Consider the following 22442-nt stretch of genomic DNA (forward strand, 5'->3'; position numbering starts at 1 on the left):
AAGGGTGATTTTATTAAACCACAGGGACAGGACGCTTAACCGACTGAGCCACCCAGGCATCTCTCATATTTCTTTCTCCTTGAATTTAAGATTTGAACCCTTTGCCCTGGTGTAGTAGGGAATTTACATTTGCCCAAAGAGAGGTCTGCCCTTTGCCCTCAGCTTCTGGGAGGTAATCTCTACACCTGTGGAAAGTCTTGCCTGATAGAAATGTCTCTGTTTAGGGTGGGGTTTGGCCACACCAGCTATTCTAACTGTGGTTCAGGTTCGGGAAGCTTGATAACCAGCTCATTTCGCTCCGCTGGGAGAAGCTGGAAACAGATTAGCTATGTGGGCAGTCAGTCACCTGTGGCCACAGGAGAAAGGTCCTGTAAAGATTCCGGACACCAAGGTGGCAAGTTTACCTGGTCGGTGATGCTCCATGTGTCACACATAGTCACACACAGTGCTCCACAGTCACACATCAGTGCTGAGAAATAATGCACGGAATCCATGATTCCCGGGGGGAGGGGACAACAGTTTGGAAGCTAAAAGTCACCCTTTTAAAAATTACACAAGTCCTCAGTTCCGGTATATTCACTGTAGTGAACCATCATCACTATTTAATTCTGGAACATTTTCATCAGCCCCGTGTGCCCTTCCCTTGGCTGATTCTTATCTGTCTCCTTTAGTAGTACGCAGCTGTCACTGTGAGTTTAACAGTTGTCAAGACTTTGGATGAGTCCTTCTAACTAATGGATGATTGCACCTGAGGGTGGTCTGGGGGACGCCCGGAACTCTGCCGTCGTTGTCAGAAGTGACAGTCGTCTTGTGCGGTACTGGGCTCCCTCTGACGCGGCAGCCCTATTTGCGGCTTTCAAATGGGATAACCTCTTTTTATATTTTGCATACTCACTCTTTGTCACTTTCCTACGTTACCCCTGTTTTTTCCTACTTTGTCTCTTCCACTCTGTCGCATTTTGACAAATGTGTACAGGCATGTAAATGCCACCAAGGTTAAAGTATAGATCACCCCAGAGAGTGCCTTTGTGACCTCCATCCTGGCCCCAAACAACCACGGGTCTGTTTTCTGTCACTGTTGTTTGCCTCTTCTAGAATGTCATATAAATGAAGTCTTACAGTTAATACTTGTGGCAGGTTGAATAATGCCTCCCCTGCGGAGATGTTCGATCCTGATCCCTAGAACCTGTGGACGTTACCTTTATGTATGTATGTATGTATGTTTTTTTTTTTTTAAGTAGGCTCCACACCCAGTGTAGAGCTTGAACTCACGATCGATCCTGAGACTAAGAGTTGCATGCTCTACTGACTGAGCCAACCAGACGCCCCTGAACATGACCTTTTGTAACAAAAAAGGGATTCTGCAGGTGTTATTAAGGATCTTGAGATGAGATTATCCTAGATTATCCGGTAGGTGCTAAATGAAATCACTGTGTCCTAATAAGAAGGAGGTAGGGGTGCCTGGCTGGCTTAGTCGGTTAGGCATCAGGTCATGCCTTTGGCTCCGGGCATGATCTCAGGGTCTTGGGACCGAGCCCTCCATTGGGCTCCCTGCTCATCCAGAGACCTGCCTCTCCTTCTCCCTCTGCCTGTCACTTCCCCTGCTTGTGCTCTCTCTCGCTCTCTCTCAAATAAATTAATAAATAAAATCTTTAAAAAAATAAAAAAGAATAAAAAAAGAATAAATTTGTGGTTTTTTAAGCCACTAAGTTTGTGATAATTTGTTACAGCAAGAGGAAGCCGATACAGTAGTCCTTTGTGAAAAGCTCCTTCATGTAACAGGAAGCTCTTGAAATTCATCTACGTCGTTGAGCACAGGTTAAATAGATTGTTTCTTTTTAATGCTGAATGTATTCCGTTGTATTGATATACCACAATATCTTTATCCATTCACTAGTTGATGGACATTTGGGCTCTTTCCAGTTTGGGTGGCTATGAATAAAACTGCTATGAACATTTGCATGCGGGCTTTTTTGTGTGAACACATGTTTCCATTTCTCTTGCATAAATACCTAGGAGCAGAATTGTTGGAGTCTATGGTAGGTGATCATTAACTTTTTAAGACATGGCAAAACTGTTTTCCAAAGTGACTGCACCGTTTTTCCCAAGTGGCTGCTCATGACTGGTTTTACAGATGAGTAAACAGCCGGAGAAAGGGCAGAAACTTGCCTGGGTCACCAGTTGAATTAGAGACATCAGCAGAACTAGAATCATTGTCTACAGCTTCTTATCCCCAGCAGGGATCCTGAGAGGCAGGCCTGCCTGTGTGTCTCCCTCCCATTTCTAGCCGGGCTGCTTCTGCCCCTTCCCACCTTCTCTCCCCTCATCCAGCCCCAGCAGGATGGGAGATTAGAGCAGCTTTCAGTACATTGCCGTCCCCACCCCAGAAGATACGGACTAGTGGTGGGAGAGGCTTGGGGAATGGGCATCAGTGATAAGAACCCCTCTTTTAGGGTCTGAGGGCAGTGCACCTCCCACCAGAAATGACCTTTGTGCGGGATGTGAGGAAATTTTTGATGGTCCAGGGGCAGTCATCAAACACTTCAAATGCTTCATTATGAGCACTTTGGTTTTAACTTTGCTTTCAATCTGATGATGACGACGAGAAAGCCTCCTTTGGTGCTGATATGTCTTTAACACCTAATTCTGTTCATCTCTGTTTAGTGAGCAAAGATTCTGGCTAGACTTTGATGGTAGTGGCTGGTTCCCATTATACTTATTTTTACTGTGACCTTCTATTTATGGGTAATGATACAGGTTTCCTATTATAGCCATATTATAAGATTCTTCTCAAAATACATGTATTATAGTTTTTAAAATGAGGCCATTCCAAGAAAATTTTAGTTTTTAAAAAGTGCACTCAACTCGGGGTGCCTGGGTAGCGCAGTCATTAAGCATCTGCCTTCGGCTCAGGGCGTGATCCCGGCGTTCCGGGATCGAGTCCCACATGGGGCTACTCCACTGGGAGTCTGCTTCTTCCTCTCACACTCCCCTGCTGTGTTCCCTCTCTCGCTGGCTGTCTCTCTGTCACATAAATAAATAAAATCTTAAAAAAAAAAAAGTGCACTCAACTCTTGCATATATGGTCAAAGGCGTGTTGAGACCATTCACTAGGAAAAGGGCAGTCTTTCAACATACAGTGCTGGGAAAACGGGATGTCCACGTGCAGAAAAATGAAGCTGGACCCTACCTTACACCATATGTGAAAATTAACTCCAGTTCTGGCTGGCTCATTCAGAGGAGCATGCGACTCTTGATCTTGGTGTCATGAGTTCAAGCCCCACGTTGGGTATAGGAATTTCTTAAATAATTTTTTTTTAAAAAAAGCAAAAACAGGGGTGCCTGGGTGGCACAGCGGTTAAGCATCTGCCTTCGGCTCAGGGCGTGATCCCGGCGTTCTGGGATCGAGCCCCGCATCAGGCTCCTCTGCTGGGAGCCTGCTTCTTCCTCTCCCACTCCCCCTGCTTGTGTTCCCTCTCTCGCTGGCTGTCTCTCTCTCTGTCAAATAAATAAATAAAATCTTTAAAAAGCAAAAACACAAAGACCTAAACATTAAGTCTAAAACTACAAAACTCTCTGAAGAAAACACAGGGGAAAAAAATCTTCATGACATTGGATTTGGCAATGATTTCTAGGGTATGACACCAAAAGCACAGGCAATAAAGGTAAAAATAAACTGGACAATATCAAAATTAAATTTTCTGTGCATCAAAGGACACAAAATGTGAAATGGCGACCTATGGATTCGGGGAAAATATTCGCCAATCATATATCTGACTCGAGGGGTTAATTTATGGAATATGCAAAGAACCCCTACAACTCAATCACAAGAACAAAGTGGAAAAAAATGGGCAAAAGACTTGAATAGGCATTTCTCCAAATAAGATATACACATGGCCAACACGAAAAGACGCTCAACACCACAAATCAGTAGGGAATTGCGAATCAAAACCACAATGAGATATCACCTCACATTCATTGGGATGGCTGCTATCAAAAAACCCCAAACAAACAAGCAAAAAAACAGTCAAAACAGAAAATAAGAAGGGCTGGCAAGCATGTGGAGAAACCGGAACCCTTGTGCACTGGTGGTAGGAATGTAAAATGATGTAGCTGCTGTGGAAAACAGTATGATGGGGCACCTGGGTGGCTCAGTCGGTTAAGCATCTGCTTTTGGCTCAGGTCATGGGATCGAGTCTGCATCGGGCTCCTTGCTCAGCAGGGAGCTTGCTTCTCCCTCTGCCTGCTGCTCCCCCTGCTTTGCTCTCTCTCTCTCTGCCAAATAAGTAAACGACTTTTTAAAATTAAAAAAAAAACCAGTATGATGATCTCTCAAAAAAATTAAAAATAGAATTACTGTACCAAACAGCAATTCCACTTGTGGGTATCCATCCAAAAGAACTGAAAGCAGGGTCTCGAAGAGATATTTGTCCTCCCATGTTCATCGAAGCATTATTCACAATGGCAAAAAGGTAGAAGGAAACCAGGTCTCCACTGCTGGACGGATATACAAACAAAGGTGGTATATCCATACAGTGGAATCTTATTCTGCCTGAAAAAGGAATAAAATTCTGACCCATGTGAAAGCATGAACTTTGAAGACCTTATCTTAAGGGAAACAAACCAGTCACAAAGAGACAAATACTGTGTGTATGATTCCACTTATAGGAGGGTTCAAGAGTAGCCAGACTTGGGGCGCCTGGGTAGCGCAGTCGTTGGGCATCTGCCTTCAGCTCAGGGCGTGGTCCCGGCGTTCTGGGATCGAGTCCCACAGGGGGCTCCTCCGCTGGGAGCCTGCTTCTTCCTTTCCCACTCCCCTGCTGTGTTCCCTCTCTCGCTGGCTGTCTCTCTGTCACATAAATAAATAAAATCTTAAAAAAAAAAAAAAAAGAGTAGTCAGACTCATAGGAACAGAAGGTGGAACGGTGGTTGAAAAGGTGGAACGGTGGTTGAAAAGGTGGAACGGTGGTTGCGAAGGGCTGAAGAAAGGGAGGGACAGGGAGTTAGTATTTAATGGGGACAGAGTTTCACTTGGGGAAGGTGAAGATGTAATGTGATGATGGTTGTGTAACAGTGTGAATGCTGCAGAGCCTTACACTTAAAAATAGGAAAGATGGTAAATCTTATGTTTTGTGTCTTATTCTCTTTTTAATTTTTGTTTATTTGAGAGAGACAGAAAAAGCATGTGCAGGGGGGAGGGGCAAAGGGCAAGGGAGGAGCAGACTCCCCTGCTGAGCAGGGAGCCCAACATGGGGCTTGATCCCAGGACCCTGAGATCATGACCTGAGCCAAAGGCAGACACTCAGCATACTGAGCCACCCAGGCACCCCATGTGTCTTATTCTAAAGAAGTTTTGTTAACATGCACAAGTGGTATGCAGATCGGGAAAAAATGGGTAATAAGGGTCTGAAGTTTAGGAAGCCCAGTGATCCGGTCCAACTCCCTCCTGTCACCACTGGGGTATCCGTCCATTGAAGAGAGGGACAGGAGACACCTCAAGGTGCACGGTAAGCCAAGGTGGGGGGGGGGGCGGTGGCTCCTTTTGTCACGGTGCATTCTCCTCACCTCTTTGGGTACATCCAAGGAGCAGGCTGGAACTGGGGTGTGCAGGAAAATCAGAGCCAACTGTGGTGGGCTCTAGGAATTCTAGGCAAACACCCATGTCTATGAAATGCCACCATGCTTGGACTTCTGGTGTAGAAAGAAGATGTGAGCCCTTCAGGGTGGAGGTGCCTTGGAACAGAGCCTCGAAAAGAGCAATCTGAGAAGGGGGCATCCTGGGTGGAAGATACAAGAGCAAAGGGCAGACACCGGGATGCTGAGTAGTTTGGGCGGACGGACTTTGTGCGTGTCTCTGAGCTGAGAGACGCAACCAAGACCTGGACGGGGTGGGTGGGACGCTGGCAGGGTGCTGCTAACCTCTGGGCAGTTACTGATTGGCTCACAGTGAGGCAAAGGTCAGACTCGAGGTCTGGTTATTTTCCTTACCCAGGCCCTTCTGCCTGCCGGGACGAGAGAGGTTGTTTGGGGTGGGAGAGCCAAAGCTCCAGAGAGAGGGCAGTAGGACCAATTATTTGTTCAGAGATCCATGGCTCATATTCCCGAGACATGAGGCCAGGGCCTGGGCTCAGGTGGACTGACCCCATTCTGTCCAGGTACCAGCTGCACGAGTAGGTCTGGGGTGGCATTTCCAAAACTTCCTGACTGGGCACACCCGTCTCCTGTTGTCTCATTTGCTCATTATTCAACCTGCGCTCATTTATCTCCTTCTCCACATTTTTGTGTCCTAGGCCCTGGGGATTCAGTGGCAAAGAAGACTCTTGCAATCTCTGTCCTTTTGAAGAGCTCCTTTTTAGAAACACAGGGGGACATGTACCCAGACAGGCCGTCCATTCCAACTGCTGTGAGGGGCTGCTTGAGGGGTTGGCCCAGGAGCTTGTGGGGACACAGAGGAGGCCAAAAACTTAGGTAAGTGAGAGGAGTATCAGGGAAAGCTTCCTTTTGGAGGCAACATAGGAGAAGCAACCAGGGAGAGGATAAACTCTGCCAATCTCCTTCAGCCTCCCTCCCAAGGTGCAAGATCCAGCTCCGGCCATGGGGGCATCAACACTGTCCCTCTCCCAACCCTGGCCTTGGTACTGCTGTCGGGAACTGCCCCCATCTCTCCATGCTTCCCAACCATGCCCGCAGTTCCAGGACCATTCTTGAAACCTCCTCTCCAGGACACCAGGCTTCACCATCTCCATCATCCCCAGAGCTTTCCTTTTTTCTTCTTCTTCTTTTGCCCAACAGGAAATTGGCACATGCCGATTGTATACACAAGTCTGCAGATGCTATAGTAGGACCCATGTGCAGATAAACAGTCCTATTTTCCCACTGGATGTAGAGTACACTTTGTTAAGGGATAAATTTTTAAAGTAAAATGTAAACAAAATTGTGTTGTGGAAACAGTATGGCAGTTCCCAAAAAAAAAAAAAAAAATTATATACGATCCAGCCACTCCACTTTAGGGTATATGTACAAAAGAATTGAAAGCAGGATCTCAAAGAGATATTTGTACAACCATGGTTTTGTTTTGATTTGTTTTAAGATTATTTATTTGAGAGAGAGAGAGAGAGATAGTGGGAACAGCAGAGGGAAAGGAAGAGAGACAAGCAGACTCCCAGCTGAGCACTGAGCGTGGAGCTGGAAATGGGGCTCCATCCCAGGACCCCAGGATCATGACCTGAGCCGAAGGCGTAGACGCTTAACCAACTGAGCCACCCAGGAGCCCTACAACTGTGTTTATAATGGCATTATTCACAATAGTTTAACCATGGAAGCAACCCAAGTGTCTGTCGACAGATGGAGAAGCAAAATGTGGTATAGTCATACAATGGAACATTATTCAGCCTTAAAAAGGAGGAAATCCTGATACCTGCTACAACATGGATGAACTTTTGAAGATATTATGCTAAGGGAAATAAGCCAGTCACAAAAGGACAAATATAGGCTCAGTCAGTGGAATATGTGACTCTTGATCTTGGAGTTGTAAGTTCAAGCCCCACCTTGTGTGTAGAGTTTAAGAAAGGACAAATATTGTATGATTCTACTTACATGACGTACCTGACTGGTCAAATTTATCAAGACGGAAAGTAGACTGGTGGTTGCCAGGGGCTGGGGGAGGAGAGAATGAGGGGTTATTGTTTAATGGTTATAGAGTTTCAGTTTTGCAAAATGAACGTAGTTCTGGAGATCCATGGTGGTGATGTTTGCATAACAATATGAATACATGTAATGCCCTGAACTGTAGGCTTAAAAATGCTTAAGATGGTACATTTTATGTTATGTGTATTTTATTTTATTATTTTATTTTTTAAAGATTTTATTTATTCATTTGACAGAGATAGAGATAGCCAGCGAGAGAGGGAACACAAGCAGGGGGAGTGGGAAGAGGAAGAAGCAGGCTCCTAGCGGAGGAGCCTGATGTGGGGCTCGATCCCAGAACGCCGGGATCATGCCCTGAGCCAAGGCAGACGCTTTAAGGACTGAGCCACCCAGGTGCCCCTATGTTATGAGTATTTTAATAACAATAAAGATGTACTAAAAATGTAAAATATCTATATTATTTGCTAATAGATGCAAAACTGGCCTCTACCACAGGGTAGAATCAATTGTATCTTACCAGACAAGATTTATTTGCATCCCTATGAACTGGATTTTAAATAATTTAAGATAATACACGTTATTTAACCCAATATATTCAAAATATTATCATTTAAGCATGTGATCAATATAAAAATCATTTTTTAAAAAGATTTCATTTATTTATTTGAGGGAGAGAGAGAGCACAAGAGCAGGGTGAGGGGCAGAGGGAGAAGCAGACTCTGCTGAGCAAGGAGCCTGATGCCAATGTGGGACCTGATGCGGGTCTTGATCCCGAAACTCTGGGATCATGACCTGAGCTGAAAGCAGACGCTTAACCAACTGAGCCACCCAGGTGCCCCTCAATATAAAAATTATTAATGAGATATTTTACATTCGTTTTTCATACTAACGTCTTCCAAATCCTACATGTGTTTTAAACATACCGCACATCTCAGTTCTGACCAGCCACGTTCCAAGTGCTCAGTAGCTACAGGTGGTCAGTGGCTACTGTATTAGTTAGCACAGCTGTGGACAACTCCTAATATTCCACTGAAAGAACATCCAGGAATTTTTTTGCCTTTTTCAAAGTCTTTCCCAATTTTTCCTGACAATTTTTTTGTTAAAAGAAGAAGTACCCAAGTAATCCATGCTCATTATCCAAATATTAAATACCGGTAACCAAAGAGGAAAAAAATCACAGTAAATGCCCCCAACCAGAGATAATCACAGTTGCTCATGTTTCTATAGCCTCTGAGACTTCAATAGACACATACATATTTAATTAATTTAGTTAATAGACACATAATGTGTCTATTAAATATATATTATTAATATATAAATTATATATTATGTAACAAATAATATATAATATATTTATTTAATAGACGCATTATATATTTTAAGTAAATAATTTTAGTTACATACAATACAAATGTGTAAACAGTAGTTAGTTATATGTTTTTAAATTTACATATTTGTTAATATGTAGACTATGAAATTGGATTGTTTTAAGAATTTTTTAAAAATTTAGAATAGCTTTAGATTAACAGAACTATTGCAGAGTACAGACAGTTCACTTATAAACCATACCTAGTTTCCTCTATTATTTTTTTAAGGCTTTTATTTATTTATTTGAGAAACAGTAAGAGAGAGCACAGAGGGAGAGGGAGAGGAGGAAGCAGGTTCCCCACTGAGCAGGGAGCCTGACACAGGCCTGATCCAAGGACCCTGAGATCATGACCTGAGCCGAAGGCAGACACTTATCGGACTGAGCTACCCAGGCGCCCCAATTTCCTCTATTATTAACATCTTACATTGGGATGGTGTATTCGTCACAATGAGCCAATATCGAGACACTATTATTAAAGTCCATGCTTTATTCAGATTTCGTGTTTTGCTAATGTTCTTTTTCTGTTCCAGGATCCTATCTGGGACACTACATTGCATTTACTAGTGATGTCACTCTTTAGGCTTGGCTGTGACAGTGTTTCAGACATTCCTTGTTTTTGAGGACCTTGATAGTTCTGAGGAGCGCTGGTCAAGTATTTTGTAGAATGCTCTTCCATTGGTATATGTCTAATATTTTTCTTATGATTAGACCGGGAGTAAGTAATGCATTCTGGGGAGGAAGACCACAAGTGCCATTCAAGGGCACAACATATGAAGGGTGTACACTGTCAATGTGACTTAATCACTGTTGATGTTGACCTTGGTCATCTGGTGAAATTACATTTATTTTTGATTAGATTATATATGCACATGATACAAAAATTTAAAGTATAAGTTAAAATTCTCCCTCTCCCTCTTGCCTCATCCTCCTTCAAACACACAGGGGTTGCCTCCCAGAAGACAGCCACGTCTAATCCCTAGAATATATCACTTTACATGGTTGAAGGGGATTTTGCAGGTATGGCTAAATTAAGGATTTCAAGATAGGGAGATTGCTCTGGATTATCAGGATGGACCCAGTGTGAGCACAGGGATCGTTATCAGGTCAGCTTCAGGGAAAAACCATGTGAAGACAGGAGCAGAAGTTGGCCCCCTGTGGAAGTAGGAGCCAAGGAATATGAGTGGTCTCTAGAAGCTGGAAAGGGCAAGGAAATGGATCTCCCTAGAGCCTCCCAAAGAAATGCAGTTCTGATCTCTGGAATTGTAAGATAATAAGCGGCATCATTTTAAGCCACTAAGTTCAGCATAATTTGTTAGAGCAGCAATAAGAAATGAATACAGGGACTCTCCAATCCCCTAACTGGATTTTCCACCAAGTGGCTATCCAAGCCTTGTCTTTAATGCCTCCAGTGACGGGGATATCACCGTCTATACAGCATCTTGTTTGCTTTCCAACAAGTTGTTTTCTTTTCCCTTTCCTATCCTTTTTCCTTTCTTTCCTCCCTCCCTCCCTTCTTTTCAAGATTTTATGTATTTATTTGACCGGGAGAGAGAGCACAAGCAGGGGGAGCAGCCGGCAGAGGGCGAAGCAGGCTCCCCGCCAAGCAAGGACCCGGAGGACCCCAGGACCCCGGGATCATGACTGGAGCAGAAGGCAGAGGCTTAACCAACTGAGCCACCCAGGCGCCCCCAAGATCGATCGATCTTTCTTTCCTTCCTTCCTTCCTTCCTTCCTTTCTTCTCCTTTCCTTTCCTTTCCTTTCCTCTCTCTCCCTCCCTCCCTCTCTGTTTTTCTTTCTTCCTTCTTTTCCTTCCTTCCTTCTTTCTTTTCTTTTTTTCCTTCTTTCCTTCCTTCCTCCCTCCCTTCCTTCCTTCTCTTTCTTTCTTTCTCTCTTCCTTTCTCTCTTCCTTCCTTCCTTCCTCTCTTTCTTTTCTTTCCCCAAGCTCTTTTTTCAATGGAAAACTTCCTCTGTAACTATCCACCCACTGCACGCCCACCTCAAACCCCAGGTCCTGGAGCAAGGACAGACGGACACAGTCCCAATCCCTTGTACACATCAGGCATTTGTAGACAGATAAATGGTCTCTTCTCCAAGTTTCACAGCCTCCAGCGTTTCCCCTGTTCAGTTTATCAAAAAGGTATAAAAGCCAACTTTCTCTGGATGCGGCTCCAGTTAAACAGGTGTGGAATGGGCTCCCTTTGCCCACGGCTTCCAATCCCGAGGAGCTCATGGCAAAGTCCATCAGACAGCACCTCCCTTCCAAAAATAATCGTCTGAACCCCCGTCCCCACCACCCTCAGGGGCCCAGCAATAGTCCCGACCCTTGCCACCGAGAATAGCAGTCGTTAAAAATAATAGCACGTCTTCAGGTTCCAAGCCTTGGCGAGTGGCTAGAATTTAGCAATATAATTCGTTTCCATTGTGTTTATTTTTAGGGTTATTTTCGATTGATGGCAAGGGAAACTGATTTTTTCATTTCTGCTCAGGCTACAGAGTTTCCATTTAATGCATACGTAGAAAAAAGACTGAATCAGTTGAAGGATAACAGTAAGTCTCGGCAACGCGGGTAGTTTTTTTACCTGTGGACGCCTAAAACCGCCAGTCCAGACCCGGAGCTGCCAGCTTACCTCACAGCTGCTTGGCTGGTTTCCGAGCCACGTGGCACGGAAATAGCAACTATAGCGACTCCTTCAACCACCCTTCCAGGAAGTCAGGATGGCCGAGCGGTCTAAGGCGCTGCGTTCAGGTCGCAGTCTCCCCTGGAGGCGTGGGTTCGAATCCCACTTCTGACAACTCCTAACTTTTGCCCCTTTCCTCCTGCAACCTTAGAGGGGGAGTGTGTACGTTTGACTACCCTAAAAAAGGATCTGCAGTACAGATAGGGGCTTTCTTTTTACAGCCCAAAGTCAAATAAATGTCATTAGGAAGAAAATGCCCGTTAAGAAGGAAATATTTGTTTCGTAAAGAGATTAAATGGAGACTATCCGAACGTGTGAAGCCATCACCCAGTTGCCCTACAGCTGTTGGTGAAAAACAAAAAGCATTCTGTCAGGAGTGGGATTCGAACCCACGCCTCCAGGGGAGACTGCGACCTGAACGCAGCGCCTTAGACCGCTCGGCCATCCTGACTGCTCGCTTTACCGTTTGCATGCAAACCTCTTCGGAATAGTTCTAGTGTGCGCATGCGTAACGAACGGCGGTTGGGAGGGCGCGGGGGCGGGCTTTATTTCGCGCCGGGTGTTGAGAAGAACTAGAAAGGCGCGCCGGCTCGAAGGGGCGGGGCGAAATGGGACGAGGGCTGGCGGAACGAGGCACTCAGGTGGCGGCAGAGGGCGCGCGCAGCGTGCTGGAGAATCGAGGACGCTCATTTTGACCCGCAGGCATTCGCGCCTCGGAGGAGCGCTCATTATGCATGCGTGCGATCATTTAAGATTCAGGCCTGCTTTGAGACTCGCGTATCTGCCAGCACCGGGGCATTTCTGCACACACTTCCTGTGCATTCCCCGCACGAAGGAGTCAAGCCCGCGTTCCCGCACTGGCTGAGAGCTGTCTGCTGGCGCCCGTACCAGGTGAAATCCGGATATCGTAAGGTCTAATCGCACGCATCTCGCGTTCACCTTCCGAACATGTGTCGAAACTGCAACTTCACATTTATATGTGTGGTACAGCCATTTATTCAGGCTCGAGGTTACACCGCGCCCTGCAGCGGCACAGCGGGATACGCGCTCTGTTCCTGACTGTGTCCCTAGAGCCCAAACCGGGTTTGGCACACAGTAGGCGCGCAGGGAATGTCTGTGGACTAATCTTTCCCCTCGCCTCCCGCTTCCTGCATTGTGTCATGTGGTGATTCACGTTTCCTCCGAGCCACCGCCCCTCACCCCACGCCCCGCCTCGGTGGGAAGCAGATCCGGACCCCCGCAGCACCTTCCACCCCCTCCCTCCATAACCCCAGACTGACGCACTCCCCAGGCTCGGTCCAGGGACCAGAAGACTTCTGGGTCTCGAGGGCGCCTTTCTCCAGGGGATTTCCGGGAGGGAAAAGGGCACTTCCACCCTCCCAGGATGTCATACACCCCCGTTCGCAGGCTCCCCCGAGGCCCTGAAGACGCAGCACCTAAAAAAAGGGGGGCAGGAAGGCGAGGGGATAGGAGACAGATGCTCTGGCGAGGCTGGGCCCTTGACTGGCTGTGTAATGGGGGTCTGAAAGGTCACTGAGGGTGACTTCTGTGAGCCGACCCTCGAGTCCAGGGGACAGACCCAGAGACTGTGAGTAGTGGAGTCACATTTGCCCCTCATTGCGCTCTGACTCACCCGAGATGGTACCACAGAGCAGCCTCAGCCAGAGAACGTTCCCTACCAATCCTGGCTCAGGTCCCTTTCGGACCCTCAGGGCTTGGGATGCCAAGGGGTGGTGCGGCTTCTGGGGTATGCAGAGGTCCTGGTTATTTAACGGGTCGTGAACCTCTCCGTCCCCTTTCCTTCCCAAAAATGCCCCCTCCTCATTGGCTGTCAGAATTATTTCTTTGGGTTCAGCAAGGAACTCTTCTATAGCTTCTCCTTAAATACAAATTGCCCTGGACACTGGAACGGGCATCCACAAACATTAGGGAGCACTTGCTATGTGCCAGACACTCTTCTAGATGCTGTTGCAAAACAGAATTTCTGCCCTCAAGATACGTTCAAGCATGGGGTGAAGGGCGAGAGAGAAGACATAGGTGAATGGCAAAATGGCAAAGAAGGTCAGGTGCTGATAAGTGCAGGACAGAGGATGTGTCAGGAAACTTGTAAGGTAACCAGCAATCCTGTGGGGGCACCAGTTCTGGCCATCTGATTCCATAGGGCTTTTCATTACTTCTACACGCAAATGAATCTTGTCCATAGAGCTGCAAGTGGATTTTGTTGGGGTGGAATGCAATTAATGATTGCCTCCTGGATACTGACCATCTTCCAATCTACTTATAAATTCATTTCATCATTCCTGATTGCCAGTATACATGTGTCTATACATGTGTCTTTAAAGATTTATTTATTAGAGAGAGAGTGAGGAGAAGGGGCAGAGGGAGAGGGAGATAATCCCAAGCGGACGCCCCTCCAGGGTGGAGCCCTAGGCGGGGAGATCATGACCTGAGCCGAAATCAAGAGTTGGAGGCTCAGCTGACTGAGCCACCCAGGCACCCCATACATGTATCTTTGAATACTCCTTAGAACCAGTTGTAACATCTTACTGGTTTCTCGAAATTAATGAATTCTGTGAAATCTTTGACTTGTGTTCATTTTATATTTCTATGAGAATCATGATTTTACCTTAAAAAAAACTCCTTTAACAATGATCAAGAATAACTGGGAGCTCTCATAGGAAAGGTGGTAAGTGAGGGCCTCTTGGAGGAGGTGACACTGAGTTTCAAAGGGAAAGACAAGCAAAATCAAAGCTGGTGGCATTCTAGATGGAAGCCGTAGGCAATGCAAGGGTCCTGAGACAGGGAGGAGTGTGGTCTGTTGGAGGGGCAGCAAGCTCGTGAGGCCGGGGTAAGGATGGAGGAGGCTGAAGTCCATGTCACATGGCTGGCATGCCAGGGAGGAGAATTTGGATTTTCTTCTCTGTGCGATGGTGTCACTGGAGTGCTTTAAGCAGGGGAGTGATCCTAACTGGATCCAGTTAGCCTTTGAAGATGATCCCTTTGGCTGCTGCTGGGTGGTGGATGTGAGAGACCAAGAGAAAAATCAGAGCCCAGGGAGAAGGCCATGGAAGATGAGGTGGCTAGACCAGGAAAGTGAAGATTGCAAAGGGTGGCTGAATTCAAGATTCGAGATGTGTTTTGGTGGTAAAAAGAACCAGCCTTGCTGGCTGGCTCGTGCACGTATTGGGGTGCAGATGTGGAGAGATGGGACGCAGGGATGGGACAGAAAGTCACTAAGGCCATAGAGGGGCCAGGTTACCAGATACTCACAACTTCTCTTGAAGGCAAGTGCATCAGACAGGTGTTGCTAGCTCCCCCCTCCTGCCCCATTGCAGGAAGTTACGGCTCAAGACGGTCTGAGTGACTTGCCAAGGTCCTCTGGAACCTCCAGAAGCCTCTGGAGCCTTCCCCTCATGCCTTATACCATCAACCTTTCTGAATGCACATCGTTTTTGAGATGAGAAAACAGGCAGGCCAGACCTGGAGCCTAAGCCAGCCCTGTTCTGTTCCGCCTGCTGTCCTCCTGGCTTGGCTGGGAGAAAGCGCTCGCTGGATGGGGATCAGTGCTGGGACTCCACTGAGCCCTATCTTCTGGGTTTGGGTGGATGGTCAGCTGTCCTCCCTCGACGATTTTCAGGTTCCAGACTCCTGGCCTGGAGGAAGGCTTTTAGGATCCCATTCCAGCTTCAGGCCCCCAAGATCAATGGGCAAGGAGAGATCCTGTTTCTCTCATTTTTCCCCTTATCAGCAGCCTAGATATCAACAGTGGACTTAGAGGGACAGGCCTCACCCAGTCCCCAGTATGAGCCTTTGTCCAGCTTGAAAGAGGAAATTCCCCTGAGCTCAGCCTGGGAAGTCCACCAGCACCTGGGGATGCCCCAGCCTGGCTCCTCTGGTGCTTGGCCCCAATTAGTGTGCATGGGGTCAGCGGCCAGTTGGCTAGCCAGTGCTCAGCCAGCCGAGGGGCCCGAAAAGGGGATCCTAGCATCCCTGTGACCTTGACACACATCACCTCCTCTGCCCACGGAAAGAGTGGCAGGAAGCTGAGTTTGATGAACGCATTTTTTACACCCATTCCCTTGATGTTTGTAACTGTACCACAACATAGGTTGTCACTGTTCCGATTTCACAGAGAAGGAAAATGAGGGTCAGAGAGGACAAGTAACTTACCCAGATTTGCCCAGCTGATGAGAAAGCCTGATTTTTCTGGCTCAGTACCCCTCCTGAGTACTACTCAAGGCCTAGAACTGTGATCGGTGCTTTCTTTACATTGTCTTTTTTAACAACAACAAAAAAAATCCCAATGAAGGTTGCCAAACGGCCAGCAAGACTTTGTGATGTTATTTTTACTCCTGTTTTTATTCTTGGAGGAGACTTAAAAGAAAGGGTAGGCTTTTCCCAGCAAACCAGGCCAAGCAGCATGACCAAGTATTTGTGTTCAGGCTCTGGTTTCCTTGGCAGAGGTGGGGGGACAGAAATCATGAGGCGCCAGCAGCAAAGCCCTGCCAAGCTTCTGGTTTGGGCATCTCGGCCTCCTGAGCGGGGAGCCCAGGGGTGAAGTGGATGAAGCAGGTCTCTGATGGGATGGGATGGGAACGGCTCGGTCCACCCAGGCCCAGCCTTGGCATAGACAGAGGTAGCTGTCCAGTTTCCTGATTTTGAATGGATCATGTGGACGGTTGTGACCAAAGGCCAGGAGCTCACTTCCAAGTTCTCTGGACCACTTATGATGCCCCCAAAGCTTCTGGTCACCCTAGAAAGAGAACCCCAGGAATGGGGCGGACCCTGTAGCTCAGCACGCTGGTAAGGAAGGGGGCACAGCGCCCATTTTAACTTGAGGCAGCATGGCTGAATGCATCAGCATGTGGGTTCTGGAACCACCGCCGTTCGCTAGCTCTGTGACCATAGGGGAGTTACTTAGTTTCTCTGTCCCTCCGTTCCTCAGTTCCCCTACCTGTAAAATGGATTTAGGAATAGTATCTGCCTCAAAGGGTGCTGTGAAGATGAAAGAGTTAATACATGCCGAGCAGGTAGCGTGCCTGCAGAGAATTATGTGCTCACCTAGAAAAAAGAAAGCCCTGTGCCGTTTCTGGCCCCTGGTAGGTATTGTGGGGCAAGTTTTCAGCTGCCAAACTGGCTTTGCGGGGAGTGTCCATAGTGTGATCCCCACGACCACGGCAGACCCGGACCCACCACCCCATTAGAGCTAGCCTTGCTCACCTCACTAACCTCACCTCCCACCTCCAGCCCCCGACCCCCCGTCTTTCTGTTTCTCCGATCCACAAAGCATGTTCCCTCCTGGGGCCTTGGCCCTGGTATTCCCTCTGTGGAGCCGCTTCCCCCCCCCAGCTCATGCAGGACTGGTTCCTTTTATCGCTCGCGTGTCAGCTCCGATGTCTCGGCCGCCGCAGCACTCTGGCGAAAGTGGCCGCTCACCTTATCTCCCGTTCGCTGTTTCTGGCCTCGTTCTTGGAGATGCGAAGCCCCTGGGCTCATTGGCTGGCGTATTTGTGGATCATGCTTCTCTCCTCCTAGGCTCTGTGCTCTGTAAAGGCAGGAGCCTTGGCTATTTTGTTCAGTTACTTCCAGCAGGTAGCTCAGCCCCTGTCATACAGCAGGGGCTTGATAGAGAAGTACTGCATGAGCGGATGAACGGACGGATGGATGGATGGATGGACGGACGGACGAACGAGTAAATTCCCCGGACTCTTCAAGCCAGTTTTCTGTTCCTCAAGGGTGGCGCTCAGGAAGCCTCCCCAGGTGAGGCCCTCGTGACCCCTTGCGTTCCCCTCCTCATCTCTGACCCGCATGCGCAGCCCTGTGCGCGGGTCCATCAGCTCCTTGTGCCCGTCTGGTGCTCAGGCACCTCCAGGCCCCCTCACAGGCCCCATCTGCTCTGCCTCTTCCAGCTGAAAGACTTTTGTATTCTGCTTAGGGCCCCTCCAGCCCAGGGCTTTCTCTCGGGCAGGCTGAGCGCCTAGAGCGGAGGGGAGGGGAGATGCAGTGGCTGAGCGTTAGACCCCTGGCTAGTCTCCTGCTATGCTCCCCACGCCCACATTCGTGTGGCGGAGTGAGCTATTGCCCTACTAGCTGGTTGGTTAGCAGGGCTGCCCTGCGTGTCCACCACCGCCGTGGTCCCTCCTCACTCCTGACTCCCCGCGGTCCCCCAACACCCAGCCCGCTGCAGCACAAACGCTGTCATCTGTCCTCATTGGCAGGTGCCATACTAGTCTTTAAATATTTTGAACATTTCCCCGGGACTCGATTATGGCTTTCCTGTTCCACCTGGTCCTCCAGTTCTCTTTGGGAGCCCCCTTTGGATTCAGTCCAACCCCTGCTCTGGCTGTTCCCCTCCTACCGCTGGTCTCTCCTCCCCACTCCAGTCTTCTGGTACCAGCCTGCATCTAGCTGTGCCTGAAGCCGTCCAAGCCTTGTCTTTTCAGTCTCAGGAACCAATAGCCCTTTTCACGTAAGACAATGTAATGTAAACTCATGCCACATGTAACCCAAAGATGAATACAGCCTAGATCTCTTCTGGCCAACGTGGAAGTCACAAGGTGCCTAATGAGCATTTGAAATGTGGCTACAGTGAATTGAGATGGGTTGTAAATGTAATATACATACTGGATTTCAAACAAAGTAGGACAATAAGTGGAAACTATATTATTATTAATTTATAATATTGATGACATGTCAAAGAGATCATATTTTGGCTATGTTGCGTTAAAGATATTCTTAGCATTGATTCCAACTGTTTCTATTTACTTTTTCAGTGTTGCTCCTACGAAAATTTAATTACGTATGTGACTCGTGTTATCTTTCTGCCAGACAGTGCTGGACTCTTGGCTGATCAGCAAAACATCGGGAAGCAAGAGATCAGAGCTGATCCAATGAAACGAGGCAGCACCCCGGGAAAACTCCAACGATGCCAAAGAGAAGGTAGGCAAAGAAGGACAGCTCTGATCTGCAGGGATTCAGAGGAGGGCATCCCAGGTAAGGGGCAACACGTGAGCAAAGGCCTGGGAGTGGGACTCAGACAAGGTGGGTCCTAGGAGAACCGAGGGTGGCATAGGGGAGACTTGAGGGTTAAGATGGGCCGTTGATTCTTCCAGGGAAGCTGGAGGTGGGGGGAGTTCTTGGGGAGGGTGCAGTACCAAGGGACAAATATTCCGCTTGCCCTTCAGCCACCATACATTTTCTGTGAGCATCACAAGGACCCAGGGCTGGTGCCACCATCTCCCCAGCTGTGCAGAGTCCGTTCTGGCCCCCAAAATGCTGGAACCCAGAAATGCAGGCTATGTTGGATCCCCAAGCGCATCACAGTGGGACTTCCAAGGCGGGAGAGGGGAGCCCCGACTCTGGGCGGGGACAGGACCCAGCAGCGGCAGGCTTTTCCCACAAGTGTGGAGCTGGTCAGAGCTTTCACATTTCCTCCAGAAATTCTTTCATCTTCAAATAGCTGCGGGTTTTCCTCTGAACTTTTGTTATGCGTACCAATTTCTATTTTATCTAGGAAACAGAAACACTGTTTTTTTCTGCTTCCTGTAGTTCCTTTCCTATGGCCGCTGGGATCCAGATTCTAGAGGAAATACTCATGTCCTAGGGACCTCAAAAGAGGATAAGGATAGGCCAGCAGGGGCCTAGGCAGGTGACAGTGAACTCTTGGAGTCCCAGGAGTCATCACTGAGTCATACAAAATCAGGGTGCCCCATCCCCCAGCCAGAGTCTTCCTGGGGGAGCCATGCTCCCCAAATTCACTGCTTTTGCAATGCTAAAGAAAAAAGCCATGAAAATGACTTTTCACTCTAAAAAAAAGAGTGTTACTGACACGTCTCATGTTCTCCAGAGGCTTCAGCAGCTGTAGAGAGCAGGTGTCTTGGTTTATCAAGCTCCTCCTAACAATGAGGCCGAGGCTGATGCAATAGTTTTCTAGGTCACACGGTCTGAAAAAGACTCAGCATTGTTGCCTTCACCTGGCCCTCAGCTGTCCACTGGACGCTCCCTCCCCGGAGAAGCTGAGCTCAGCCGGGTCAGGTTCTCCGTCTGCGCCAGAAGTCCACCAGAACCCCAATGTGGTGTGTGCTTACGTGTGTGTGTGTGTGTGTGTGTGTGTGTGTGTGCATGCGTGTGTGCCTGAACCTCAGGCCACATGTGCTACCATCAGACCCTCCAGTCGCCGTGGGTAGGGCCTGCCTGGGCTCTTCATCCCCCACTGATCCCCAGCACCGGGTGCCTTGTAGACACTCTGGAAATAGTTATTTATTTATTTATTTATTTATTTATTTATTTATGAGACAGAGAGAGAGAGGTAGCGAGAGAGAGCATGAGCAGGGAGGGGAGGGAGAAGCGGGCTCCCCGCTGAGCAAGGAGCCTGCTGCAGGGCTCCATCCCAGGACCCTGAGATCATGACCTGAGCCTAAGGCAGATGCTAAACTGACTGAGCCACCCAGATGCCCCTGGAAATATTAATTGAGCTAATGAATGGATGAATCCTACATTCAGTCTTTCCCGCCAGGTATTTACTGCACCCCCACTAAGGACCTCAGTCTCTGTGTTCTGACCCCTGAGATGACGTTTTAGAGGAAGTGACTCTCTCCTAATATCTGCCTATGGAAGAGAAGAAGTTTCCTTTCTCTACTTAGTCAGTCCCCCGATTGAGTGCCCATTCTCTGCCAGCCCTGGGGGCCCCAAATAGGGGTGGGGGCAGGAGTGTGTGTTTCCATGAAGTCTCTGCCATGTCCCTGGTGTGTTAAGGAGGTACGTTTATAGGGAACCTCCAATTAGACTGAGTGTGCAGGTTTCTATCCTCTGAGAACTATTGGGGGAAACTGAGGCGAGGGATTGAGAAACATTCTGTGAAGCCAGTAGGTGGAGAAAACGAAGGTCACCAGGGTTGGGCTTCTTCCCCCAGGTTCAGATTTATATCTTTCAGCCGAGGTCCCCTTCAAGATATCTGTGCCCGTAGACCTCAGGAGGCAGGAGCCATGGAACCGTGAGGTTCTTCACCAAAGCTCCATGAGGCACCAGGGCTGTGGGGTGAGAACGGGAGCCATAAAATCTTGGCCAGAAGGGGAAGGGCATGGTATGGGTGCCCATCTCTGGCTGCGGACGGGTGGCATCCGCTGACACGAGAACTGCCTTGGGAAACGACAAGCGGAATTCGATTGGGCAGAAGAAGGCAGGACCTCTGCAGACAGCTTGGCCAACACGGGGATGTGGCCGCTCTGGGGGGGGCTCTGGTGACAGGGATGGACCAGCGTCTGTGTCTACGGGTGTGTCGAGGCGTGTGTCTCTGGGAGTGAGACTGTGTGAGTGTGTTTATGCACATCTCACACGTGTGATTACGTGTACGTGAGTGTGCATGCTGGTGTAGAGGGGGATGTGTGTCTGTGGGGGTGAGGGCGCCTTGCTGGGCCAGTGCGGGTATGGGGGGCGGTTTTGTGTGGCTGGCTTAGTGGCTGTATGTTGTATGCCAGCGTGAGGATTTGCCCATCTGTGCGGGACAAGGGATGGGGCAAGGAAGCACTCTAAACTTGGGAATGGAGCCATCCAGGGCTTACACCTCTGACAGACTCGTGGGAATTTGTAGACTTGAGGGCAGGAGAGTCAAGTTCAGATCCCAACTTTGCCACTTTTCAGCTGTGTGGCCTCAGTAGCTGCTTCTTTTCAAACTTCGGTTTCCTCATCTACAGGGTGGGATCATTACCCTTACTGCCTCCCAGGGTTGACTGACAGACAACTCTGGGAGAATGCCAAGAAACTGGGTACCTCAGTTCACTCTGGGGAGAAAGGATGAGAAAGGAGTTCCCATTCTGTGTTCTTGGAATTTCTAACCATGAGCATGTATTACTTTCACCATAAAAAAGGCATTTGTGCTCTGGAAACCCTCACCACCTTTCTCAGTCTGGCTGGGGAGATGCCAGGGCATGAAGTTTTTTGCCAGCGGACAGGCTGTGGGGGTGGACAGGCTCTGGGTGGCCTCCCTTTCCCCAGGAGCCAGCTGGGGATGTCAGTGTCTAACTTACAGAGGACAGGGACGCAGCTTCCAGGAGGCCCTCTGGCTTGCATTCGAATTGAGACCAGCGCCAGTCACCAGCTGGAACAGGTCCTACAGAGACGCAAGGGGTTAAATGAAATGGAAACTATTCACATGCTTATTTTCTTTTTCTTCTTTTAATTATTGTTTTTGTTTTAGTCACCCAGCACCCCCCCCCCCCACCAATGAATCACAAAAAGCTATTATCAGAGATTACCTCTGGGCAGGGAGGGAGCTTTCACTTTCCTTTTTGTGGCTCGCTTAATAAGGATTGAATTTTCCAACCATATATGTTTTTCTTTTTGTCCCTGACTCCTCTTCCTGCAAACATCGGGAAGTCTCTGGCCAGAGATCCCTGCCTTTTGAGGGTTTTCTTCTTTGAATCCCAGTGTGGTAAAAGGAAATTAAAACCTCAGTCACTGTTATATCATTTTAAAAATACCAAAACGCTAAATTTCAATACTTGACAAATTTTTTACATTATATATATTTTAGAAAATTTTAGCAGGCACTGCACTTCCATAATGTAAGAATTTGAAAAACTCTGACACTCTTTCCTGATTAAAAAGAAAAAAAAACAAAACAAAAACAACTCAACAAACTAACAATAGAAGGGAACTTCCTCAAGTTGATAAAGGGGCTCTATGAAAAACCCAGATGGAACACAATACTTAATGGCGAAAGACTAGATGCATTCCCCCTCTGATCAAG

General features: G+C 48.1%; 1 long non-coding RNA gene and 2 other non-coding genes across 7 annotated transcripts in view; 2 read left to right on the forward strand and 1 right to left on the reverse strand.

Moving 5' to 3' along the window:
- The first annotated feature begins 11726 nt into the window (after window positions 1–11726).
- Window positions 11727–11809, forward strand: TRNAL-CAG. The gene has a single exon. It is a non-coding gene; the product is annotated as a tRNA-Leu (tRNA).
- Window positions 11810–12063: 254 nt separating this feature from the next.
- Window positions 12064–12146, reverse strand: TRNAL-CAG. Its single transcript has one exon. It is a non-coding gene; the product is annotated as a tRNA-Leu (tRNA).
- A 232-nt stretch (window positions 12147–12378) lies between these two features.
- Window positions 12379–22442, forward strand: part of LOC103673764 — a 32423-nt gene continuing 22359 nt past the window's right edge. For 4 of the 5 annotated variants that reach the window (XR_005835595.1, XR_005835596.1, XR_571452.2 and 1 more), the window contains exons 1-2: window positions 12379–12586; window positions 18524–18634. This is a non-coding gene — a long non-coding RNA (uncharacterized LOC103673764). Of the gene's footprint in view, window positions 12587–18523; window positions 18689–22442 lie in introns of all 5 variants that reach the window. The other variant, XR_005835598.1, reaches the window with a different exon arrangement.

This window comes from Ursus maritimus, unplaced genomic scaffold (assembly GCF_017311325.1).
Source record: "Ursus maritimus isolate PB19 unplaced genomic scaffold, ASM1731132v1 scaffold_19, whole genome shotgun sequence".
Taxonomy (NCBI): domain Eukaryota; kingdom Metazoa; phylum Chordata; class Mammalia; order Carnivora; family Ursidae; genus Ursus; species Ursus maritimus.